At 39.0% G+C, this 25,345-nt stretch overlaps 1 protein-coding gene across 12 annotated transcripts in view; it reads left to right on the top strand.

Annotated features, from left to right (window-relative positions):
• The window catches only part of SEMA6D (semaphorin 6D), a 406,629-nt gene that overhangs the window by 168,537 nt on the left and 212,747 nt on the right, over positions 1 to 25,345 (top strand). For 7 of the 12 annotated variants that reach the window (XM_032983035.2, XM_009967195.3, XM_009967194.3 and 4 more), the window contains exon 1: positions 8,343 to 8,359. The exons of 1 other annotated variant lie outside the window; for it this stretch is intronic. The gene's annotated coding sequence lies outside the window, so the exon portion shown is untranslated. Of the gene's footprint in view, positions 1 to 8,341; positions 8,360 to 8,932; positions 8,994 to 20,929; positions 21,969 to 25,345 lie in introns of those variants that run through there. 4 more of the 12 variants (XM_032983031.2, XM_009967197.3, XM_032983029.2 and 1 more) reach the window with 4 other exon arrangements.

Raw genomic sequence — 25,345 nt, 5'->3', positions numbered from 1 at the left:
ATATCAAGCCACAGTATTCCTTCATAATTTGAAAATATAACATTACAGATAATCGAATGTAATTGTCCAGTAGTTCAAAGATGTGATTCCACAGACAATAATTTATATAACAAGAAAGAAAACCCCATTGTCCACTTAGAGAGGTTAAAGGTGAGGAAGTGGGAATATAAACTATGCTATGCAATCAAATTCTTGACATAATTGCATTTGGGTTTGTGTGCAAAAGCCACATAAAATCTTGTGTTTTAAGAGTAGTACTTAAAGAAAACTTTCTGCACGTGTATTAGAAAACACAAAAGAAACTATGTAAAAGTTCAAGCATTCAGCATGTCTAATCATTTATGAGTTGTTTATTAATATTTTATTAACTACTGCTGAAAAGAACAGGCAAAGCACTGCTCACCAATTCAGAGAATGTAAGTGATCTTTAGTTTAATGATTTAACATATAATCTTTATGAAACTATGAAACGTGCTGGTTGCTATAGTACATGTGCATTTCTCTGACGGAATAGATGGGAAAGTAACATAATACTCATTGCATTCTCTTGCACGAAGAATATAATTTCTTTTGGATCCTTTTGAGTCTGTCTGACTTTTTTCTTCAACAGACTTAATTTCATATCTTTACTCTTTCTTACTCTTTGCTCACAGTAAAAATGCATCCAGCAATTGAAATTCCCCCTTCTTGAAAGTGGACAACCTTGTGGTATACTCTTTTAAAGTATCTGTTGCGTTTGCAGCAGTTGAATTGTGACAGATGTTGAAAGACTGTGAAAAAAATATTGCTATTTCTGCCAGCAGGAAGTGTTTCATGAATGCAAAATCTGTACAGAAAATAGAGCTCAAATTCATACTGTACAGGGTATTTTTACCACCTTGTATATAATACACTATACATCATAATCTCTCCCTACTGTCTGTATTACTCTACAGGATCTACACTTACATGAACCATTCATAATAATAATAACTGAAACAATAGTGGTTGTTATTTTGACTATGATTGTTTTATAATGTCAGGTAAGTATAACAGATTATGCGGTTTGTCTGTGTAGACTCTGAAACAAATTCTCAGTAAAGGGGGTACAATGAAGTTCCTGAAACATATCAGATAATTTTTGTGACTAGAACACTAAAATCTGGTTGTAACCTAAGAGATATAAAGTTGGTAGAAAAAAAATCAGAGAGGACAGCAAGTAATAGTAAGGACATTTAAATATATAGGCAACTCAGAAGAGAAGAACCTGGGAATATTACAGATAAATGTGTTAGCTGGGAAAGTCCAAAAGCACATTTTTGGTAGCATGTACAGATCATCAAATCCAGCTAAAGATGAGATGAGTGTATCCTTAGAACATAACTGAATAAGAAAATAAGGGTTGTATGGGTGAATCAGTTTGGGAGAAAAATGCTGGAAGTAGCATGCAAAGAGTAACAAAAGATCATTAAAGTTCCTGATAGTTTTCTATTAAAAATCCAGTTTTCCCAAAATCAGGCATTTCTGATTTTTACCTGAGATTTTTAATGTGCATAAATAGGACAATCCCAACAATTATGTTTTAAAAGGGGAAGGTGTTTCATTGGTGGAAAATCTGATTAGGACCATCAAAAATTAGAGTGTGTGAATTAAAATTCATTATCAAATAAGGATACTGTCAGTGAGTTTTGGTAGGGTTGAGGGGGAAGCCAGAATCTTTTCTATAAAAGTGTAGATATATGTATAAAATACTTACCACTAAAACTCATGGATGAGCCAAAGATTGGAAGCACAGTAACAAGGAAGACAGGATGTCCACACAAAAATAATGTAAATAGCCTGTAGAACTGCCTTAAAGAAGTGCTTTAAGACAGGCAGATGCAAAGTTACCTGTCCTGGGATGCAGAAAGCTGGCCAAAATACATAAGACGAGACCACATCTTTAAAAGATAGCAAACATATAGGTCTTTCAGGCCAAAGTGTGTCTTGGAGATATCCAAACAGGCTTTAAACAAGCCAACTCACACTGCATATACTAGAGCTATGGCTAAACGGAGTCCTAAACAACTTAATTTATCCTGACAAGAATTTTGATAAAAACTATCTGGCATGTCTCTGTGATGCACTACTGTCTATGATACTGATACCGATGTACTCATTTATTTGTAGATATGACTTTCATATCTAGAAGAGATCTTGTTTTAATGATGGGTTGGTTCTAGTTGTTTAATAGACTTTATGAAAGTTCTGTACTGGCTCCTCTCTTCCTGTATGCAAGAAGTTTGAAATAAGTAATTTTCATCTTCAGAAATCTACACCAGTTTTCTGCTTCTGCCAAAACTTTGTAGAAGACCTGGAATCTGTACTGCGATTGTGGGTAACTACTCTTTTCTCTGTGTATTTATCCCTTGGCTTTGTAAAGTAGTCCACATGCAAACACAGAAAAGGCTAACTTTTAACAACGTAGCCTGAAATATATTTGTTCTATTTTCTCCAATCTCTATGTATGCTTAGAGTAGAACTATTGGCCTCCAGTTATAATGCTAGCATCAAGGTTCTAATTCAGGGCTTCCATCGTCTAACTTGTCAAAGCATAGGTGTTGCATCTTACATGGTGGATATCTTTGTTCTGAGATCTTAGCTGCCACTTCTTTCATAGTTTTCATCAGATAATATTAATGTTTGATGGATTTATTTAGATCAGGTGAATCAGATCATGTCTGTGCTCACTTGCGTTTGCGATAACAATTGTAGAACAAAACATGTTTGTAGGCTCATTTACCTTTTAAATATCTCAGTTCTTACATGTATCAAATTATTTTTTAAATTTGTCACTTCGGGGATGCTTTTTCTTGGTGTCTAGTTCACTAGGGTAGCTGATTTCTTTACTGCAATGGAGTATTCTTCTCTAAAAGATTTGAGAATAGAGTATTTTGAGAATTTCCTGGTATCTCTGCAGTCTGCACTATCCTGTGGAATTTTGCAAGAATCTTTTAAACTAACTTCATGTCTAGACAGGTTTTATTTTAAAACTGGTCATATATCAGCATTTACTGTCTGGATTATTATTGACACTATCTTTTAAAACAAGACAGAATAGTTAGCTGCCCTTTTACTGGTATTTTATGTCCTGAATATGAAATAAATTTTGGCTTCCACTTTAGTATCCTTTTTTAATCTGAAGTATTATCACAAGAATAACATGCGATTGTGTGTCATTATCTGCTTGGAAACAATTCTGCTGTAAATGTCTAGTTGTATTCTGCAATCTGAAGCAATTTCGTGTACATTCACTGAGCCTGATTCTTCAAGATTCTGAGTTTGGTATAACCAGAATAATATTTCATGACAACTTTGCTTAAGGGTACATTATTCTACTTAAAAGTAAATAAAATGTATGTTAGGAAAGAATCAGACCTTTCAATTTTATTTGCAAAACTTTGCTATATTTTCTTTTTTCCTTCTCTCTTTTGCTTGCTTTACATATTTGGATTAATGTTGCAACTTTAAGAACTACACAGTTCAGATTTTTTAAATGAAAGCTGAAATTTCCAAGCATTATTCTGTAAAAAAATAATGAAATTACTTTTCCATGGTATCACAGAATATAGAGATTTACTTAAATTTTGCTTATTCTAAGTTGAAATACTTTAAATGTAAATATTGTTCCGCCATGTCAAGGAATGATATTTGAGATGCTGAAATGGCTAGTGTAGCTAGAAAGTTCAAGAGAATGTTACTATCTATTTCCTGATGCCCTCAAGGTGAAGTAATGAGGGAACAGATATTGAAATTACAGGCCTAAGAACTCTGCCATCCCTACTTGAAAGTATGGAGATACTAAAATTTTCTACTTAGAGATTAGATCATCTGTGGGACACCTGTTTCCTAGTTAAAGTAGAGGAGGTTTTGATTGGTTTGGGTTATTATCAAGACAAATATATAGATTCTAAAGCAATGCAAAAACAAGGTCAGCTAAAATTTGCAGGAAAAAGGTCACATCAGAAACAATGTGCAGTGCAGAAAAGATAAACAGTGCCATGCAAAGTTCAGGTAGCAGGACAGGGACAGAAACACAAAGCCTAAACCAGTGTATCTGCATTAGAAACAAACAAACAAACAAATGCTTACAGGAGATGAAGAGTCATGGGGCAAAACCAAAAACTTAATATTCCACTACAATAACTATTGCCCCTGCACCACCCCACCCCCAAAAAAAATTAAAAAAAAAAAAAAAAAAAAAAAGAAAACCAGCAGCACCTACAGTGCTTAAGAATATTGAGAATGCCAGGGAGCAAGAAGATATCTGCTATATGACCTTAACTGCTTCACAAAGTCTTGAGTTAAATGCTCTGCAGGAAAAAAAGGCTGCTATATTTGCAATTGAGCTATTAGATGACAAACCAATTCAATTGCAGCTGAATCACTGGACCAGCTGCAATATGAGCCCCAGAAATATTGATAATATTACAAATATTACACTAGAGAAATGTAGCTGAGAGCTGGTGATATACAGTATATGTACTCTAAGTCTTATAAGCAAAAACAAGCTGTTAATGAGAAATCTGTGGAACAAGCAACATTATCTCTTGGAGTCTGTAACAGCTGACAGGCAGAAATACCTTGCTGAGCAGCAGTGTAGCATGAAAAAGAGCAAAGTGCCATCAAAAATACTCCAAACTGAAAGAGGGAGAACAATAGCATCCCAGTATGATGGGGATCAACCACTCTTCCAGCAGTCCTAGTAAAACAATTGAAGAAGGAACAGGCATATCTTCAAAGAAAAGGTGTTGTTACATCTTCTAAAACAAGCACAGTGTGGATCTGCCTCTCAACAATGGTGACAAAGGTTTTTTGGTAAACTGGAGATTGGCATTGGCTCAGAACACTTGATAGTGAAGAATAACATTGCTCATGAACAGCCTCTGAGGGGCTCTTGCCTGCTTTGCTAACATTCAGGAGTGACTATTTTGTGTTGAATTATACAAGCTCTCCTGTCACCCGACAAAGTTTTCATTATCCTGTGGTAAGTACTTCTGAAAACAGGTAACTATGGATGCTTCCGGGAAGCATTCTAGTTTACACTGAATTTACTATAAACTGAATGAGGCACTTTCCAGGTGTTAAGATCAGAGCAGATAATAGTTTTATTCTAGGAAATGGAAAGAGCAAGGAAGAAGTTATGCAGTCCTATGACATCAAGTTACAGTGATTTCTAACTAAGAAAAGAAAGAACACAAGGCTGAGTGGAGTAAAAGCTGATAGTAAGTTTCCCTGCTTTGGACAGTTGATTTTGTTGTCCATCCAAACCCTAAGAAAGGTACCAGGAGAAGTATCACCACAAGAGTTAAAAGCACCTAAACACTCTGGGCTCAGTTCACTGTCTTGTTAGTGAGTTGCATCCACATTCCTATACCCAGGGCAAGTGTAATCCATGAGGCTGCAAAGCAGGGCTCCTCCAGCTCCTCTTGCTGGAGCCCTACTGAACTCCGTGTGGAAATAAATGTTAATTGAGAAGTGTGAGCAGAACTAGTCTCCTGGTTCTCACCTGGGAGAAGACTTACCCAATTCCTGCTCCAGTTAATGTTATTAGTACATATTGAAGTAGTATTGGCGGGAAAATAATCTTCTCTTCCCTCTTCTTATACCCCAAAATAATTTACAGTTTAGTAGATTAACAATAAGAATTCAAATTCATTCAGGCAGAGAACAGAATTAGACCTGGATCTCCTACATGCTTCAAAATATACCTAGCATTTATGATACTAGAAGAGGAAACATTGATGAAAATTACTCTGGACCATTTGTGAATCTTATCCCGAAATACCCCAAAAAACTATTCAGCAAAGATAATTCAAATCTGTAACTATCTGAGGGAACCCAAGTGAAACTGTCTGTTTGTTGAATTTAGTGCATGGAAAAAAATAATTCACCCAGAATTTATCTACAGTTTTGTTTAATGGGAACTAAGCATGAATTCCAGACAATTTAATCACTGTTATTGTAAGACACACACATGCTCACAACTTAAAACAGAGTTATTCTCAAGAAGCAGCAAGAGAGGGGGAGCATTCTATTTTCCATTAATGAATGTTCAACTGAGATCATTTATGGGACAGTAAGGGAAGTGTAAAGAGTATAGTGATTGACAGTAGACAGAGATTTCTGCCCTATATGGTCACAGTGTAACTCTGCAAAGAGGACTATAGGATACAAATGCGCAAGCTGACCTGGCCCCAGTATATTCAGACGAGAATTGTAATCAGAAAACTGAAGGTGCTACAGTCTACTAAAATGCCCTGTTCAGTGTTACACTGCATTGAAATGTGAATGATTTCTTGCCATATTGTAATTTCAGCAAGAGATACCTTCTCAGTACCCTCAACGCCTTCTACAGAGTCAGCAGGAAAGGCAGCCAAGAGACGGGTAGTGATGGCAGAACAGGCAGAAAAGGATCCCTCTCTGGCAGTACTGGACCGTCACAACACACAGAAGTTCATAACATGGCCTGTGCTGAAGCTCTGAACGGGATTCTGTCTCCTCTCCGATGACCATAGGCCCTGTGGTGGGTTGACTTTGGCTGGCTGCCAGCCACCCATCTAGCTGCTCTCTCACTCCCCTCCTCGACAGGACAGGGGAGAATATAAGATGAAAAATCTTGTGGGTCAAGATAAAGACAGAGAGATCACTTACCAGTTACTGTAATGGGAAAAAACAGACTTGATTTGGGGAAAATTAATATGATTTCTTGCCAATTAAAAATACAGTTGGATGGTGAGAAGCAAAGCCCAAAAATACCTCCCACCCCCGCAGGCTCACTTCACTGCCTCACCCCTGATTCCTCTATCTCCTCTACCCTGAGCATCTCTGATGGGCTCAGCTGTGCCCTGGTGTAGGACCACTGGGGAACGGGCTGTGTCTGGCACGGGGCAGCCTCACCCTCTCCTCACAGAGGTGGCCCCTGCAGCCTGCCTGCTGCCGAAACCTGGAGCTGTAAAGCCAGCACAGCTCGGCGGAGGAGGAAGACTGCTCAAGGCAGCTGAGCCCGGTAAGCGAAGCTGGAGGCAGGGACGGAGAGGTGCCAGGCGTGCACAGGCGAGCGGGCTCCATCGAGCCTCGGCACCCACACAAAGCACCGCCACCACATCAAGCACAGTCCTTCTGGCTGGGGCTGGTTCATGATAGCAGTGACAAAGAAGTCAAATGTGATTGCACAATAATGGCTAACACTAAGTCCATTCCCAAAACCAAAGACACAACAGGGAGCCTTAGTGCTTCAGCTCGCTTGGAATAGTAGGGAGAAAAGGGGTTTGGAAACGTTCAAGACACCATCAAGAAAAAATTAAAGCAGCAACAATACTGAGACAAATCCCCCACCACAAGTGATAGCACAGCGACAGACTGAACCAGCACATGTGTTTTTACAGGAGAGAGTGCCCAAGCAGAGTGAGAAGGGCAGTGGAAGAGCCGGTGCCGCAGGCGGGCTCCGGGCTGGCAGGCAGCATGCGGCAGAACAGCCCGTGGCAAAAGCTGCGGTGCTGGACCCACACGGGCCGCGGGTGCGAAAGGAAGGAGAGAAGATTTTGGAGGAGATATCAAAGTCAGCCCCCCTGCTTATGGCTTGAAGCCAAGCTGCTGTTGCAGAATCTGAGAAACACGACTGTCACTAGAGGACTTCCAGACAAAAAAAAAAAAAAAAAAAAAAAACGGTATATATTAGCACCTTTGTCCCTGCACATGTATCACTTTCCTCTCCAGCAACCCCCTTCCTTATTCATAGAGGAACCTGTATCTGGAGAAGGGTGTGATGATTTCCTTAATAGATTACGCTTGAAGATAAACTGCAAAATCATTTCTCTTCTATATGCTTTAGCTTCCATTTATTTCCAAAGGGAGTATCTAGATTCTGAACTCAGGTTAGAACTACCAAAATCATCAATTTAGTGGCTTTTTTGTTTGTTTTATTAATTCAGTGAAAATGATAGTGAAACAGACATTCAGACTAGACATTGTGTTGCAACTCCCCAAACACGAGATTTTAATAAACAATAGCAGTAAAACAGAAGCTGCAAAGAATGAGCTGAAGTTTATCTTGAAGTTTTAAATTTAAGGCCAACTATCTCTGATGTTGGCTGAGAAAGAGTATTCTGAAAAGTCATTGTTGCAAAATCTGCAACAACGACAAAACCCAACCAAGCCAAAAAAATTTCTGTTTCACATCAAAATCAGAAACTGGGGCTTTTGTTGATGTACTTGGATCCCGCTGGGAGCAAACCGAGTTGTGTGCTCTAGCTCTATTGCAGGTGTTGGAGGCGAGCAGCAGCACTTGCCAAACGGCCCTTCCTCGCCGGGACAGGACCTGCCGTTGCCCCGGAGCCAGGTGAGCCGGGGGAAGCAACCCGTGTTCTCACCTAACGGGAAAGTTCGCCAGGATGCAGAGGAAGAAAAGTGAAACGATTTACTTCTCAGGGGACAATCTCTGCGCGATACCTTTTCCCGCAGCTCAGCCAAATGACTCCTTTATTGATTGCTGAAGAGCATTTGCACTGGCGGCGGGAGCCGGCGGAGGCGGCAGCCGGATTCCTCGGGCGGCGGCCGAGCGGCCCGGCTGGCCGCCCCGTTCGGGCCGCTGCCCCCCCCGGGCTCAGCGGGGCTGGGTCATAGCGGGGGGGCTGCGAGGGACAAAGGCGGCGGGAGAGGCTCGGGGGAAACGCGAGGAGAACAAGGCGGGGGTGTGGGGGGGTGGGTGGGTGTGCGAAATAAACAAGCCAAAACGCCGCGAGTGGGAGAGGGGCGGGGGCGAGGGGGGGGGGAGGGGGCAGGTGCGCGGGGGCGGGCGGGGCCGCCCGGCGGACAATGGGGCGCGCGGGGCGGGGGCGGGCGCAGGTGCGGGGCGGGGCGGGGCGGGGCGGGGTGTGAAGTGCGGCCGCACGGGGCGGGCCGCCAGCCGCGCCGCGGAGTTTGCCGCGCCGCCAGCCGCGCCCGGAGCCGCGCTCTGCCTGCCGCAGCCCCCAGTAAGTCCGTCCGTCCGTCCCTCCGTCCTTCCCGCTCCCGGCGCCGCGGAACTGGCTCCAGCCGCCCCCTCCTCCGCGGCGCCGTTGCCCGGTGCGGAGCCGGGATGGCGGGCGCTGCGCGGAGCTGCGCAGGGCGGGTCTCGCCTCACGCCCATTGTTTGCGGCGCCCCGAGGCTGGCGGGGGGAGGCCGAGCTGGGCCGGGGGTGAGGTGGGGCGGCTGCGAGCGACTCCGTGGGTGTTTCCGTGGGTGTTTTCGCGAGCCCCGAGCCGAAGGGCCGCTGCGGGCCGCCCGTGGTACGTGTCTCTGCGCCGGGCACCTCGGGCGTTTTGGAGCTCGGTGTTGCCGGGGCTGCTGTTGCTGTTAATTTTTCTCAGATGTTTCTACTTTCCAATTATTCTCCCAGCTGGAGGCTCAACCCTTTCTACTCGGTGGACTGGGGAAATATTTATTTATTTATTTCAAATTATGTTACCCCCTTCTTGGTTGTCTTAAGAGCATAAGCGCGCACCCTGCTAAAGGTCTCTCTCCGCAGCATTCATGAATCCCTTTTGCCATCATGAGGCATGTGCATCTAGAGCAGAGTAAATCAGTGAGATATACGAGGCAAGTGTACACTGTCTGACAACGTCTCGCTGAACACAGGCACCTGTGAGCCCCCCTTCCTCTTGCAGGTCCGTGTCTTGATCACTTTGTTCACTGCACTCACAAAGGAATGTTTCTTTAGCTGTGTAAGGTAGCAACATTTCAAAATATCTCATGTAAGAACTGGTACAGCTCATGACCCTAAACTGCTCGTGTGCATCAGGTGATGCTGTGTGTTAATCTCGGTGGACCCAACATACCTGACTGCCTTTAATGCTTTTTGTTTGATGGTCCTTGATGGACTTGCTGAGTGCATTAGTATGTTGAGGCTTAGAGTTTTCTACCCCTCGGGAGCAACACATTCTCTGAACACCTCTTTCTAACGCAGTTTGATTTCAAAGGGAAAATCCATGATATTGAACTGGTTTGTGATTATAGAAAGTGATATATAATTTCTTTGAAGAAAGAAGAAATCTTGAAGTGACTTATAAAATGGAATATAAGGTTTTTTTGCGGGAATAAAATGTTAACATTATCTATCATCAATATAGCCATTTAATCCCTCTCTGCTGTAGTAGCAATTTGTTTTCATTTTCCATTTTTATTGCCCTTTCCATAGCGATTTTCTATTGATTGAATTCCTTTTCTTTCCTATCACAGCGGATGTTGGTCCCTAATCCAATTCTTAACAGCATTTGTAACTACAGTTCAGTTTATGCTCTCATCTTTAGGAAAAGAAAAAAAAAATCACGTAGGCACTGCCCTTATTAATTTCACAACTGTGAATTTATAGGATTCGCACAATATTGATCCTTTTATTGTTTACTTGTGTTCTCTTTCAAATGTTAATATAACTTGGCCAGTTTTAGGCAGGTCTCGATTGAGAAGATGAAATAAAAATGCATTGGCTGCTTTTAATGATCATTTTAGCTACTCCCATTGTGTGTTCTCCAATTACAATATGATGTGATTTGTAAGTCTGTAAATCTCTTCTACACCACCACCCCCAGCCCCCCTTATATTTTTCCTCTTCACCAAAATATGTAGCAGTCAGCAAGCCTGTTTTTCACAGAACTCAAATTTTGTTAAATATGTTGCTAAAATACACAGGATTGCTATGATTTTTTTTTTTCCTTCCCTAAGAAAAAAAGGAGTTAAGATGTGCATAAGGAAAGGTTTAATAGACAGTGGAGAACCAGAGATTTCTTTCTTTTGGAAAAGATTCCTTACCAATGTTTATTGAATTTGCTCGTCTGCATGAAGAAAAGAACTGTTGTTTTGTTATCTAGCAGCTGTAGGAAGATTGACAGCTACAAATTGCAAATCTATGAAGGATCTGTCCATGACACAATTTTTAGTTCATTTAGATAGTTATCCTACACATCTTGTCATTTGCAAAATTATATAAACAAGATCAGTAAGTTTATGGAGAAGATATAAATGCAGTGAATATACTGTAAAGATTCTGAAGCTTTTGGGGATAATTAGCAGAACATGGTCTTGCCTGAAATATGACATTAATACTGTTAATTTAAATTCAAATATGAACACACCATTGTAAACATTATACTGTAGAAAAGAAATACATATTTTGAAACATGCTAGCTTTGTCAGAAGAACATTAAGTGTAATAGTCTTTTTGTTAAGATAAAGAGAACATCATTGATGTCGTGGCGTGCTTTGCATTTTTAAACAGAATCTAATGAATTACAAACATTCATTATGCTACAAGCAATTGCTGAAACTTCTCAGGACCCCAAAATAGAGAGTTACTTGTGTACTGATACTCGCATGTTTTCTGGTTATGGTTTCACTGTAAAAACAGAAATAAATAAAAAAGCTATTGTTCTGAAATAAATTTTCTGCTAGCTCCAGATCTTTTGCTGGTCTACTTCTATCTTGTAAATTTATGTTTAAATACCTCGGTGTGTTCAGGTTATGGAAATTCCTGTTGGGAAGTGTGGGAAATCTATAGGAGAGGGAGCTAGGAGCAGTCTTTGTTTGATCCTGGAAGAGTTAAGGGCATATAATTCTGCTGCGGAAGGTCAGGTTTACCAAATGTCTGAGAAAGAAGGTAGCTGAAATTTTCAAAGGTCAAAAAGAGCAATGTGCTAATTTTAAAGGACATCCTGTACAAATGTTGTTTATCTTAACATATCAAGAAGCAAAAAAAAAATAAATACTTCTTGGTCTGTGTTTTTAACTAAATGTTTAACAATGCACTCTTTCTTAAATATGATATTTGTAACACAGTTACTGTTCTTCTAATGCTATTTCATTCTCTGTGGACTCCAGAACTGGCCAGTGGAAATGGGCTGTATTTATAGGCCTAAGCCAACTTACAACTTTTGAATGCCTCAGTTCATGACTATTCTTGGCACTGCATGTTGTGGACTGTCACCTTCCAAAAATGGATTTTTGAAACATATAGGTCTTTGGAGTTTGGTTTCATTTTACCTCTATTCTGTTCCCATGTGTGCATGGCAGAGGTGGTGGTCGCAGTGAGCAGAGAGATGACAAGGAGCTCATCACTGCTGTCTGTGCTGACCACCAGCACTGTAGGTTGACATGCTGATGGTCCAAAAGGCTGACTGGTTTTGGGTCAGTACAGATAAAATTAGGGGGTTCCTTTCGGGATGTGAATGGAGTAGGAGGCTGACATCCTCAGCTGTTCACCAAGGATAGGTACTGAGAATTTGTTACTGAACTCTGCTGCTATTTATAACGGTTTTGAATTTATTTTAAAATACTGTCTCTTTTGAGAATTAATTCCTGCTGCAGCACTGTACTTTTAACTCAAACTTGAGTGGATTCAAAATGTAGGATACACTTTTATAAATGACAGTGTTAATGACATGACAAAATACAGGGGCTGGAGAATACATACCAGTTTATCCATTGGTTTGTGGTACTTTCCATGCTGTACTACAGCTCCATTGATTGTCCCTGATATTTCAGATGATTTTCCTTGAATGAATTCCAGTGGATCTGAAGTGGGAATTGCAACAGAGTGTACATCTGCAGGAACTTTAGGTCACAAAACAAGCACTAGGTTTGATCTGAAGTGATCAAGTATTGTTGGTCATCCAAGGAAGTGCTTAAGGCTCGTCTCTTTTCCAGGCGAGAAAGCAGTCAGTGAGGATGTCTGTTACATAGGGAGTGAAGATTTAATGGAGAAAAGCCTGTTTTGGATGATTTAATTGTGAACTAATGTAAATGGTGTCTAGAAAACCAGACAAATCTTTAAAATGTAATTATAAATCAAAATAAGAGAAGAGAAACGAAAGATGCAGTATTTTTGAAGGCTGATACCCATCAGTGTTTCAGGGCTAGAAACAAATGTTATTCTATGAGAGAACTAGGGAGTTATTTTTTTCTGATAGTATAAACTATCTATTTCTTCCCTTGTAAGATGAAGATCACTTGACTTTATCATACAATTCAGTTGTTTGACACAAGCTTTCCTTTGTGAGGAAGAGTCATTGTGTTTCTCAGTGTGTTCTGCTCCCGTGGCAAGCCTGCAAACGCAGTAAGTGCTTACGATGCTATTAGCCAAGGGACTGTTCCTTTAGCTCAAGTAGGAATGATCTCCACTTGGAAGAGAGGCTTTTGAGTCCTTTCTTCCAGAGTAGGAGTTGTTCCTACCGGTTTTGCAGTAGTATTTTTAAGCAGCTTCAATTACATATTCTTAACTTTGTTTCACTAATAGGAAGCTCACCTTTCAGTCTCTCTGACCTTTTTCAGTGAGGTTAGCTTCCACTGAATCCACCCTGCCTGTTCTGTTAGGTTGTAATTCCCTTTACAAAGTCAACTTTTGCCTTTCTTTATTCTGTCACTTCTGGTTTTGATCATCTTCCCTCAGTTCTCAGAAATATTTTGTATTCCTTAATCCTTACCTTTCCCACTGATATACCACTTCTGTCTCCCTTAGTCTACCCAAAGAAACCAATTCCTTCTACTCCAACCATTTGGTTTGCTCACTATCTCTAAGATCTCTTTACACCTAAAACTTTTTCTCCCACTTCAAAGCTAGTCGTGACAATGTGACAGCACACATTTTCTTTCTCCAGCTGTAGCACGTATCTGTAACTAGTATTATGTTTCTGAACTTGGATTTTCATGCCACTAACACTGCACATGAAGTTGTCCCTGCAAAGAAAGTTCATCCTGACAAGTAGTATTACTATGGAAATGGGTGAACCATCCATGTTCTTGAAAGTCAGCAGAATTGATGCTTAATCAGCAGAATTGATGCTTAAGGACTTGTATTCTCTGTGTGTGAGAGAGCAGAACCATTGTGCAGATCATATGAGATGCATGCAATCCTAATTTTCTTTGTTAAAGTTAACTGACAAACTGCTGATGGATTCTGTTTGCTCCTAGAACAAAAAGCAGCAGTCTTCTCGAGTTAGCAGCCTGCACCCCTTTTCCTTGCTAGTCTTCCAAAGCTCAGAATTCTCTTGAGATCTGCTTTTGTCTAAAAAATGGATTAGAAGGGTCTTTGAGAGCCTGGAGGACAGAGTTCTGCTTTATTGCAGGTGCTCTAGGAAAGAGTAGTCTAGCCCTGCATTTTTTTCATGGGTAGTAGCTTCTTGCTAGCACATCAAGGGAAATATTACTGTAATTCCAATAATAGCCAAATTTACAAAATCTACTTTTAAAATGCTTTAACTGCATTTATTTGTGTGGGGTAAGGAAGAGAGCAAGTTCTTCACATATAATGAAAATGCCCAGTACGGAGTCAGACGTAGCCAACCTGAGAATGTCAGATCATAAAGTTCAGCATTTTTGAATTGGGGTTGAGGTGAAGGATACCTACTTATACTTGCTTGAAATGGCAAAGTATTACTTCTTTCACTTTCCCATAATTCAAAGAACAGGTGAATGAACCTGCCCAAGGTTTTAAAATTAAAAAGAAAAAGCACCTTTGGAAGGAAGGGAAGCCGACCATTTCACAAAGCTAAAGATCAAGATGGGACATTTCAGCTATCAGTGAGAAATTACACAAACATTATTAGCATGAGAACATGCATTTATAGTGCAAAGTGTAATGAAGTGGTAAGTTCCTTTTTGTTTCATACAAAACATGAAAAGTGAAAGATCCAATGATAAGAACAGGAATCACAAAGTCAAATATCAAAAATTTTTTGAAACTAGAACTTATGTTCTCTAGACAGTCTTTAGATATTTACTTTAGATATTTACATTAGATATCTCAGTTACATGATGACATATTTTCAAAAAAATTTTTTGTGAAGTGTCCATCTATCCTGTTCTGCATGTCACACACCCTCATTTATCGATTATTGTGTCCCCCCTATGAGATCAGAAGTTTTAATAGTCAAATCTGTTTTCTTACTGTACTTCACAGCCTTTTAGTGAATTTTTCAGAGTAGCAGTACTGCCGGGGCTACTATTGATACCCTGTAACAGGTACAAGTATTAAATCGTCTGCAGGTTGGATCCTGGGCTGTCATGCTGGACGCCGAAGACCTGAGGAACGTGCAGAGTTATTGGTCATATCTGGTAGGCTTGGATCAAGGGCCATTCTTTGCATTTCTGTTGTAGAAGCAGGATTAGAATCGGGTCTCTGGAGCAACTTCCAATTGCATTTATCAGTGAATTCTACTTTCAGTCTTCTGTCTTATTTGCTCCCTGCTTTTACTGCAAAAAAAGGTTGGGGACTGTAAATAAACTTTTTTTTCCCCCTTCAGTGACTTGCTGTGTAAGTCTCCATTATGTTTAGACAAGAGTAAGCAAGCTGAAACTACCACCAAGCTTGTTACTGCCAGCTTGTGAATGCATAACACTACATTTTTTTTTTTTAAATACTGCTTTTATGTTGCTTTGTGTTAATACCTTCCTATGCTGTTAAAAGAGGTAAAGGGATTGTGTTTGTTTCCTTAGTCTGTGAGCAACATTTGAACCTTTAGATCACAAGGCATGTTTGTGCTACCTGTACTAAGGAAGTGTTTAGGAAAATACCTGGTTCTGCTTCAATTTTGTTAGTGGAGAACATGGTACATACTTTGCCAGATCACCATTATTTCATCATTTTCTCCAGTAATCTTGGATCCCATTCAGATCTGGAAGAGTACTGTAATTCATTCATCTAAATTCACATCCTGATGACTGGACATCTCTGTTTCCACAGCCCCATGTTCTTTGCTCTACTGCCCCACATAAATCTGAGCTGGTTTCTCATTCTACACTTTTCTACTGCTCACCTTTATCATCCCAGTTTTGTTTTCCATTCCCAGGCTTCTTCTCCAGACATCTTACCCAGGCACTGATTTCTTTTAACAACCCCTTCCCCCCCACTCCCCTCCCAGGTTCACTGATCTCAGTATTTCTTTATTGCTCTCATTTTCACTTCCCACACAATCTCCCTTGTCAGCCCTATAGTCTCCTTACTCCTATTCTATTCTGGTAGTGAGTCAACTCTTGTTCCTGTATGAGAACTAACAAAAACCTGCTCTTTCTCCAAATTGCTTGAGGTTGTGAGGAGAGAACTTTACCTGCTCATTGCCTATGTAGCTAAAGCTGTGGTGGTTCCACCAAACTAAAAACTTAATCTGGGGAGAGTTTTGCCATGTCCCTGAACATGTAAGATAAAATATGTTGAACACATGATGAATTTCCAGAGAACACAGCTGTTAAACTCTAAACCCCTACAGAGAATTTTACACACTTATAAAGTAGACAAGCTTCTCTTCCTCCATGTGAAGAATTTTGTCTCTGTCATTAGGACATGTTAGAAATGTTATTGTTTCAGTCGAATGTCAAGTCTTTCCAACAATGCAGGAAAGACTTCACATTTTCTCAGGAAAACATGGCACGTCCATGCTAAAGCATTCCCATTTTCTCTTGGCAAACTATATATTGTAAGCTGTGAAATTTTGATGAAGCATTTATTGAAAAATTATAAGAAAAAGGGGCTTCCCTTCCTTGTTGTAAAAAGTCAGCATTATGACATTTGTGCAAAACTATACCTAGCTGTACTTACAACAGCATCCTGTACCAGGAAAAGTTGGGCAGGCTTACATGGACACACAGCTCCTATCCTACCTTTGACACATCACAGGTAGTCTGAAAGATTTTTCTCTTTGTAGATCTGCAGGCCTGCTAGGATGTGCCTGTGCTTGCACAGTGCAGAACTACATTGATATGAAAGCCAGTTAAGTAAGAAAACCATTGTGAATTAACACAGGCAGTGTGCTCTACTAAGTTTCCTGCATACACAGTAGTTCAAGAATCCCCACAAAATACTTCTGTACATATTATGCTTTTGAGTGTCTTGGAGAATGGAACTATACACTGAGAAGCAATTACATCTGTGGATATACCACTAGCATGTCTACAAGTGTATGGGTGAGAGGAAGAAAGTATGCGATAATGTTGGTGTCAGAAATTTCAGTAGCAATCCAACTTAAGATGACTACATTATTCACAATTGGAAGAGATATACATGTTGATGGATAGATGCAGAGAGTGAAAGAGATTGGTATGTATGTAGGTATTTACCTGCTTGAAAATAAGATGGAGTGAAGATAAAATGCAGTTAAATTGTAAAGCACTGCAATCTGAGAAGTAACACTGTGCTGTAATCATTTTACCCTGTAGAAATGTTCACATACATGGTTCAGCTAATTATCTGTGAGTATGGAGTTTCTGAAGATAGCAATTAATTACCAAATGGGGATTTACCTTGTTAAGCTTTCAATTGATTACAAAAAAAGTTTTACAGTTTAGTTTTTTATGTGATGAGAGGAAATACATACTTTTCACAGGGCAGTTTGCTTTATTTAAACCGTAAAGGTAAAATTCTTCTTACCTGTGCATTATTTCAGTGTGCTGTGAGCATCTGACAGGCATACTCATTGAGAAATTGTTGAAAATGTTGTTACCACTTTGCTTTCTGGCAGACAGTCTATAATCCAGTTTGTCAAATGAATTTTCTTGATTGCCTTGTAGCATATGCAAAGTACTTAAAAATGTCATAATTACTTCTCTGAAGAGTTGGAGCGGGGGGAGAAAGACACAAAAGAAAACAGGCAAAAATTCAGCTTTCTATTCTTACGTATGTATAAAGAAAATGGTACTATATAAACGCAGCACAAAAGACGTAACAAATGTTATAATGAGAGCAATCAAGTCCTTCAAAATCCTGGATAGTAGTTATACCATTGGAGAGGGGGAAAAAAACCCATAGATTTCTGTGTGAAACACTGGATGTGTATTTGTTTTTATTCAGCAAGCTAAACTTAAACTACCAAATGTGCTTGCTGTCTGACTTTAACTTGAATATAAACGTTTGGGTTGTCAGTTCTGCAGAACTTTTAAATGTGAGGTGCCTGCTAAAGTCAATGGGTGTCCTTCTGCCTCTAAGTCCACAGTTCAAAATTGCTATAAAGATCAAAAATAATTTATTTCACTGCTACTACTGTGATATTTAATGTATTTTAGAATGCGTGTGAACAGCTGTCATCTTTGACTTTCTGCAGAATTTAAAACTTACACTGACTTTTACCTACACCGAAGCAGGGAGAAAGTTTTGCTATGTACTATTATGTTTGGGTTATAGGTAGCCTTATGGTATTATTTCTTCTACGCTAATTTATATTCTTCTTACCAAAATCATGCTTACAGTATTTGTCAGAAGTCTGTGGAGGGCAAAGATATAAACTCTTAGTAAGCAGACAGGGTTTCACAGAGATTCATGGTATGAATTAAGCTGCTAGTTGATTAGCTTTTGCAGCTATTTTTCTGACCACTCAAGAAAGGCCAATGTGTGGTATAATAAATCTAGAGATCTTAGAGGCTGATATTCCTGTATCTTAGCCTCCTGATTTCTAAGATGTCAGTAGTGCTTATAAATCAGAAGATTCTTCTTGGCATTCTGGGCAGTGTGCCTTAGAAGCCAGGCTGGAGGGAGCACCATGATCGTTCCCTTTTGGCTGAAACCTCCAAGAACTGTCTGGAGAAAAACTCCATTATGTGGGAAAAGACCTTCTCAGTCTGTTGCCAGGAGGTGTCACTACAGCTCAGGAGTAACTATTTTATCCCTTGAGACGCACTTTAATAGTTTGAAGGTCTCATATAAGTGCTGGTATCATCAGGTGCAATAATGCACTGCCCTTTATCATATGTCTGAGGATGGAACACTGAAACTGTGCAGTCTACTAATTTATATATAGTCAAGTAAAGAGATGATGCTAATGTGTGCTAAATGTGTATTCCCTCAAAAATACCCTTACGACATTGATACTAAAATATGCATGCAATGTGATGTGTGCATCCTTCCTTTGGGGAATTAGTGCTTACACAGAGCTATCTGATGCAGTCGTTTGTACTCCCTTGGTCCTATTTGTCTCCTGGGGTTGTAGCAGAATCTCGGCAATCACTGATCAAACGTATTATGCTAGAATTAGCATGGCAAGATATCTGTTGCAAACCATGAGGGTGAAAGTGTCAGTCTGAAGGAGATGAAGCCATGAGTAGGTTTGGGAATCATATTCTTAAATGCTACTGATACCACTCTTTCAAAACAATTTAAATCATTTATTTTAATGCATGAGAAGCTTTTTATTCTCAATCAGTTTTGCACAGCATATTATATGTATTTTATACAGCCTGCTAATGAGCTGAAGACTTGTTAATTATATGTGTGTGGAATGGCATAGCTGCTGAATTATGCACATTATTTTTCTTTACAAAGAAGTGTTCCTCTTAACTGTATCTATCCTGGTTGAAAATGTACACATTGGGTTGCTATTATGAAATCATCTACTGTCACTTCATTATCATCAATCTTAGAGTTTTGGTGGTACGAAGAGTCAATCTGAAAGCTGGAAGAGTTGGCTAGGCAATAAAAAAAATATACTGTTTAAAAGCAGCTCCTGTGTCGCATAAAACAGCTGTTGGGAATTTTATATCCCCTGAAATAAAAGGGAAAAGTTTATTAAAGGAGTGTAAAATCTGTTCACTTAACTTACTTTCTTTGGCTCTCTGGTTTGTAATTCATTAGAGTTTTCCTTTTTAATATTGTCATCTTGATGTGGAAAAACAAGCAACCAATCCCCACACCCCAACCCTGAAAAAACCCAGCAACCAAAACTGAAGTTATACATGTTATTTACAGAAAAATATTCTATTATACTGGATCAGTGTTGTGAGAATTGGAACCTGAATGTGAATGTAGGTGCACTATTTCCTGAATTTATTACCCTTACAAAGAGTATAACTTGTAATGGTAAAGCTGATCAGCTGTTTCTTACCTTGGATAATTCCAGAAAGCTACAAAAATTTGCAATGCTGGTGATACCAGTTACTTACTAAACAGCATGTTTTTATGTAAACTTGGTGTCTAGTATAGAATTGAAATTGTTACGTGGAAATAAGATTTTCAAAAATCCCTGTGTCTTTTACTATGAATTATTCATATTAATGAATACTGATATCTAGCTCAGTAGGTGTTGAATGGGGATGATGTTTAATTTACATGTGTTGGAGGTCATTCTCATAGATCTAGGGGAAACATGGATGATGAAAGCAAACTGATATATTTTGCTTTTATTGAGAGCTCTAACCTCCATTTATATTTACAGTATGAGGTTGCTGTTAAAGTCTGGCCATGTAGTACTCTTTAATGGATGTGTGTGATCAGAAAGGTATGTGTGTCTTTTAAGCCCCATTGGTGGAAGATGTGCAGAGTGAAAACCTGTATGCAAAACCTGCAAAATTATGTCAGTTGGACATTAGGTGTGTCTGTCACTTCTTAATCTCCCCTTGGTGCTTTCCAGTTTCATTCTGACATTTAAAGCAGTGGTTTTGATTTAGGACGCTTAAGTGGATGGAGATCAGCTTATGTTAGCAATTTTGTGGAGTCAGTATTGCACTGTCTGTGTCTGGGGCTTGCTGCTTAAGCATGTGTCCTTTAAAGAGCACTTTGATTTACTGTGCTCAGTCCTCTATCGAAACTGTGGGCTATGGGGTCTGCCCCAGGCTGATGAAACACTTCTGCATTCATGCAGGTGCTGCAAGAAAGCAGAGGTTGTTTAAACCAGGATTTCTATCACACTGAAAATTATGAATTTACACAATGTCATGATTGCAGCAGGACTTGGTAGGCTGAAAGTCTGAACTGCTTTTCCGTGGCAAACCTTAATTTAAAAAAACAAACAAACAAAAAAAACCAAAAACAAACAAACCCCACCACCCCTACCCCCCCCCCCCCAAAAAAAAGGAGAAAAAACCACAAACATCCAAGCAAAAAATAACCCAAACAAACAAACAAAAAAAAAAACCCAACCAACAAAAAAAACAAAAACAAAAACAAAACAAAACAAAAACAAAAACAAAAAAAAACCAAAAAAACCCAAAACCAGTCCAACAAAGTATTTTTTCAGTTTAGAAGAAGTTGGCCTTTTTCCCTGAAGATAATTGTGTTGTAGAAGTGAAAGATTTGTGGAAATGGGTAGTGAAAAGTCATTTTGCTGAAGATTTCTAAAGCTTTGTCAGGGAGGGAGAAGGTAAGGAAAGCAAAGCTTTAATAAATAAAAGAAACCACAGCTTTATTTGATACCTTGTATTTTTGAGTTAGTCTAGATGAGGGAGTTGTGTATGCCTACAATAAGCAGAAGAAAGCTATTGGACCATCTTGATCACACAACCTGGCTACATAAATCAATATTGCCTCCAACAAACAAAGTATTTGTGATACTGTCACTTGAAAACATGATCAAAAATTGTGTGTGTTCACACTCAGAGCTGCATTAGTGAACTTCAGATTGAGGGTTTTCTACATTTTTCTCTAGTTATTGGGTAATTTTTGTGATCAGTAAGCAGCTTAAAAAAAAAAATAAAAGTTGTAGTGTGTTAGGGTATGTACATCTTGGACACATACTTATGGAGAGAGGAACAGGTCCAAAGAAAAAAAAAATCCTAAATTAGCTTAAAGCCTTCTTCAGTCTTTGTTGTTGTTTATGCAGAGAGCATTCAAGAGATTTCATTTGTTGTGCTAACATCAGCTTGTTTCAAATAAGCCATGAAATGACTGTTAGACAGATTATCAGCCTTAAAGGATTATATGCTTCATTTTAGGTGCTGCTGCAATATAAACACAATGACAATAATCAGCTTAAGTTCAAGCAGGTGGTCTAAAGGGAAAAGTGCATTTTTCTCATCAATCTTCAACAGCAGAACGTGATTATATAGACAATAATTAGGGAAATTGCTTAGAGGCGTTTTGAAGTCTTGTTCTAGGTACCAGGGTTGCTTTGTTTTTCTGGGTATTCTTTTAACCTACTGATTTCATGACATGACATCAACGTGAAGAGCTTCAATTTCCTTATCTGCTTTGTAAAGGAGAGTGGTGTATCATGGCAAGACGGTGAGTGGATTTCCCTTTCTAGTTAGTTCATGACCTTGCAGTCATTCAAGTTTTGTTAATGAAAAAAATTTCATTTTTTTCTTCCTTTCTCATACACAGTATTGATTTTTTTTTTTTTTCCCCTGCTTTTGAAATGTAGTACCTTTGCAAGTAAAGATACTCTGTGATCATCTCCTTACATGGTGTGGAAAGTGGTGGTAGCAGTAGAGCTGAGCTGGTGGCTCTCAGTGCCTTCTTCATATTCTCCCTTGGGTTGACCAGCTGCTACAGAGCCAATGGGGTGCTGAGGGTCAATCAGACATGTATCTTCATAGTTATGACTGAGAATTAGGTTCAAACTAACTTCTAACCACTCCATGTTTCCCAGTAACTTGAGATTTACCCTTCCATAACAGACACATTCTGTTTACTTCAAGTTGCTAAATGTCTAAATTACTTTGTTTCTTTGAAATAAATTACTTACTTTGCTGGCTATTTATAGTAGCAAATATATATGCCAAGTTCTTAAAGGGATATTGCTACTATAGCAAATATTTTTATACCTGGAAGTAACTGTAAAACCAAACAATGAAAATGGAGCTGTACAGTTACCTGTGGGGATTCAGGGATTGACTTATTTTTAAGTGTTTTGTTACAAGGCTTAATTAACTGCTTGCCAAACTTTGCAAATTAATGTCAATTGTTCATAAACAATTTGGAGTACAATTTATTGTACTGTCTTGGAGAAAATTCATGTAACAAAGAAAGTATCTGAGGTAAGCAATAATTTCTATTGTCATTTAAAAATATTTTCCTTTCTGCAGAATTCCTTTGGGTGTTTTCTGTGACTGGTATAAAACTAATAGCTTTAATTTTGTCAAAAGGTATTGCTATTAAGAACAATTATGGCAAAATGCTGTAATACATGGCTACAGAATTAAACATGTGAAAGAGCCACAGTTCTAAGACTTTGAAATAAAGCCATAGGAGCTATGGTTAACTGGAGAATTTCAAAAAGCCTTTTTTTGGTGTTTTTTTTTTTTTTTTTTTAATAATAGTTTAAACCTAGCTTAGAAAATATGGAAATCCTTTGACCTACAGATAAAAAAAAATCAGGCATGAGATTCTGTAGTACTAAACTCTGCTACAATTGCCCAGATCAGTGTTCTGGGGCAGGGAATGGAGGAAGGAACTGGGAGGAGAAGGCAGCCTAAAAGGCTGTTGCGCAATCATCATTGAAGGTAGTCTTTCCTGCATATGGCTACAATTCCTTTTTTATACCATGTGTTCAGAGAAAAGCTTGTGCAATTGGCATTTCTTGAATGCCCTCTCTTCCTAATTTATGTTCAGACAATTTGTTTCTACATTATGTGGCTTTGGGCCAACACTTAGACTATTCAAGTCTGAATATTAAACTCCCCACAAAGTAAGTTTCAAAGTAGGAACCCAGAAAAAATGAACAGTATGTTATGAAAAGCCTCGCTGTATGCCAGAGGTCTCTATATATGGCAGCAAGACTATTTACTACAATATTATGAGCTAATTGATTGATTTCATCTGGCTGAGATGAAAGTATGTTTAGGACAGTGCATTTTCAGACTTTCTGCCATGACCTTGTTTTTGATTTTTCTTTATGGATTGTCCAGATAGAGGTGTCAACATAGTGTTATATTTCAGAGAGCACCAATATTTAAGAAATGCTGGGGAAAAAAATCTTTTTTCCCCATGCTGTGCCACAAATAAATTGCAAGAAGAATGAGCAAGAGACTGATTCCACTTGAATTGTGGTTGAAGGAGGGCATTTCACCCTTCTGTCTCATGTAAATCCAATTTGATTTTTGGAAGTGAGATGCTATTTACCCTCAAAAAAATCTGTACTAGCTTTACTCATTGCAATAAGTTTTGCTTATTAAGTGCATTATTAATGCACAACATACTCTATATTTTGCTACAGATTGATCTGCTGGGAACAGGGTCTCACTTAGTGAGACAACGTAACCTGCTTCTGTTGTGCTTGCATTTGAGATAAATGACAGACTCCAGGACAGCAATTCTCTTCCTCATTTGCACTTTCTCTAGGCACCAAAAAAAAAGATTTGGAAGCCTAAACATAGATATCTAATGCCATTTTAGATGCTTTGGTTACCTGATATGTCTGTCAGGGCTAGCAGGTGTGACAGATGACTTAACACCTTCTTTAGTAGCAGTTGAAAGTCATGGTGGGATGCCCTCAGACATCTAAAATAGTATTAGATGTCTGTGTTTAGGTATCTGCATTGCTCCTAAATGCTCTGCTGTAAAGTGAAGTAAATCAGGTAGAGATGATTTAAACAATTGCATAGGTATGTTTGTATGTGTTTAAGAAATTACCTGGGGTAATTTGGTAGTGGAAGTTAGTGATAAAAATGAGATTTAAGATAAATTTCCTTTTGTATCAGTTTAAGTTTAAAAATGTATTGTACAAACTCTATACAAATTTGCAATTGTATAATGAGTGAGGTGGGGCTTTCTTTTTCCAACAATCAGTTAACAAAGCTCTAGATAATCACTCATATTAAAATTGGTGTATATTGATCTACTGAAGTTGCTGCTTGTAAGCTAACTGGTGTCAAATTCACATCACTAGATTCAGTGAGATTTCTAGCAGTTTGAATAGAAAATGACTGTTTCCCTCTAACTGGTGCCATTGTGGAGATAAGACTGTAGCTAGTCCAATGCACCACTGCGATCAGGCAGAGCCTCTGACTAGGGATACGTGTGGCAGTGAAGCTGTATCACCAGCAGTGGTCTTGCTCTGCTGTTGGAGTGCCTTCACACACCCAGCCTGGTACCTGTACGCTGCTGTGATCCTTCAGCTTTTATCACAGACAAAAATGCAGGGATTGGGAAAGCTGAGATTCAAGTTCTCTCTTGCAGCAGATGATAAATGAGGAGCCTGTCTGCCACCTCAAAGACTGCCTTGGATGCACTGTGAGTTTACAAATAATGGCAGCATTTCTTGTTTTGAGGCGTTCGGTAGCCAGATAATGTAGATGTTTAAATACATTAAATAAATTCTAAATAATGGTGTTCTCTAAGTGATAGTTACCCATTGAGCTCTATGATCAAAAAAAAAAAAAAATGCTGAGTATTCCATTATTATATTATGTATTTGCATTCTCTGTAGTCAATGTATAGTTAAACAATAAGGCACAACAGGCATTAATCCCTTTGAAATATATTCCTAATGTTAGAGGTATTGTTGGGAATGAGTTGAAGAGTGTGTTACTTTAACTACCTGAGTGGTACAGTAATCTTTCATGAATTCATTACCTGGGGTGTCTCATTTCTATTATGAAATGGTAATTTAAATAAATAAAATCCTCAAGGAGCTGCTCTTCAATTTACAGGGTATTTTA

Source organism: Tyto alba, unplaced genomic scaffold (genome assembly GCF_018691265.1).
Source record: "Tyto alba isolate M040663 unplaced genomic scaffold, T.alba_DEE_v4.0 Super-Scaffold_41, whole genome shotgun sequence".
Taxonomy (NCBI): domain Eukaryota; kingdom Metazoa; phylum Chordata; class Aves; order Strigiformes; family Tytonidae; genus Tyto; species Tyto alba.
This window is presented reverse-complemented; position numbering and strand designations above follow the sequence as displayed.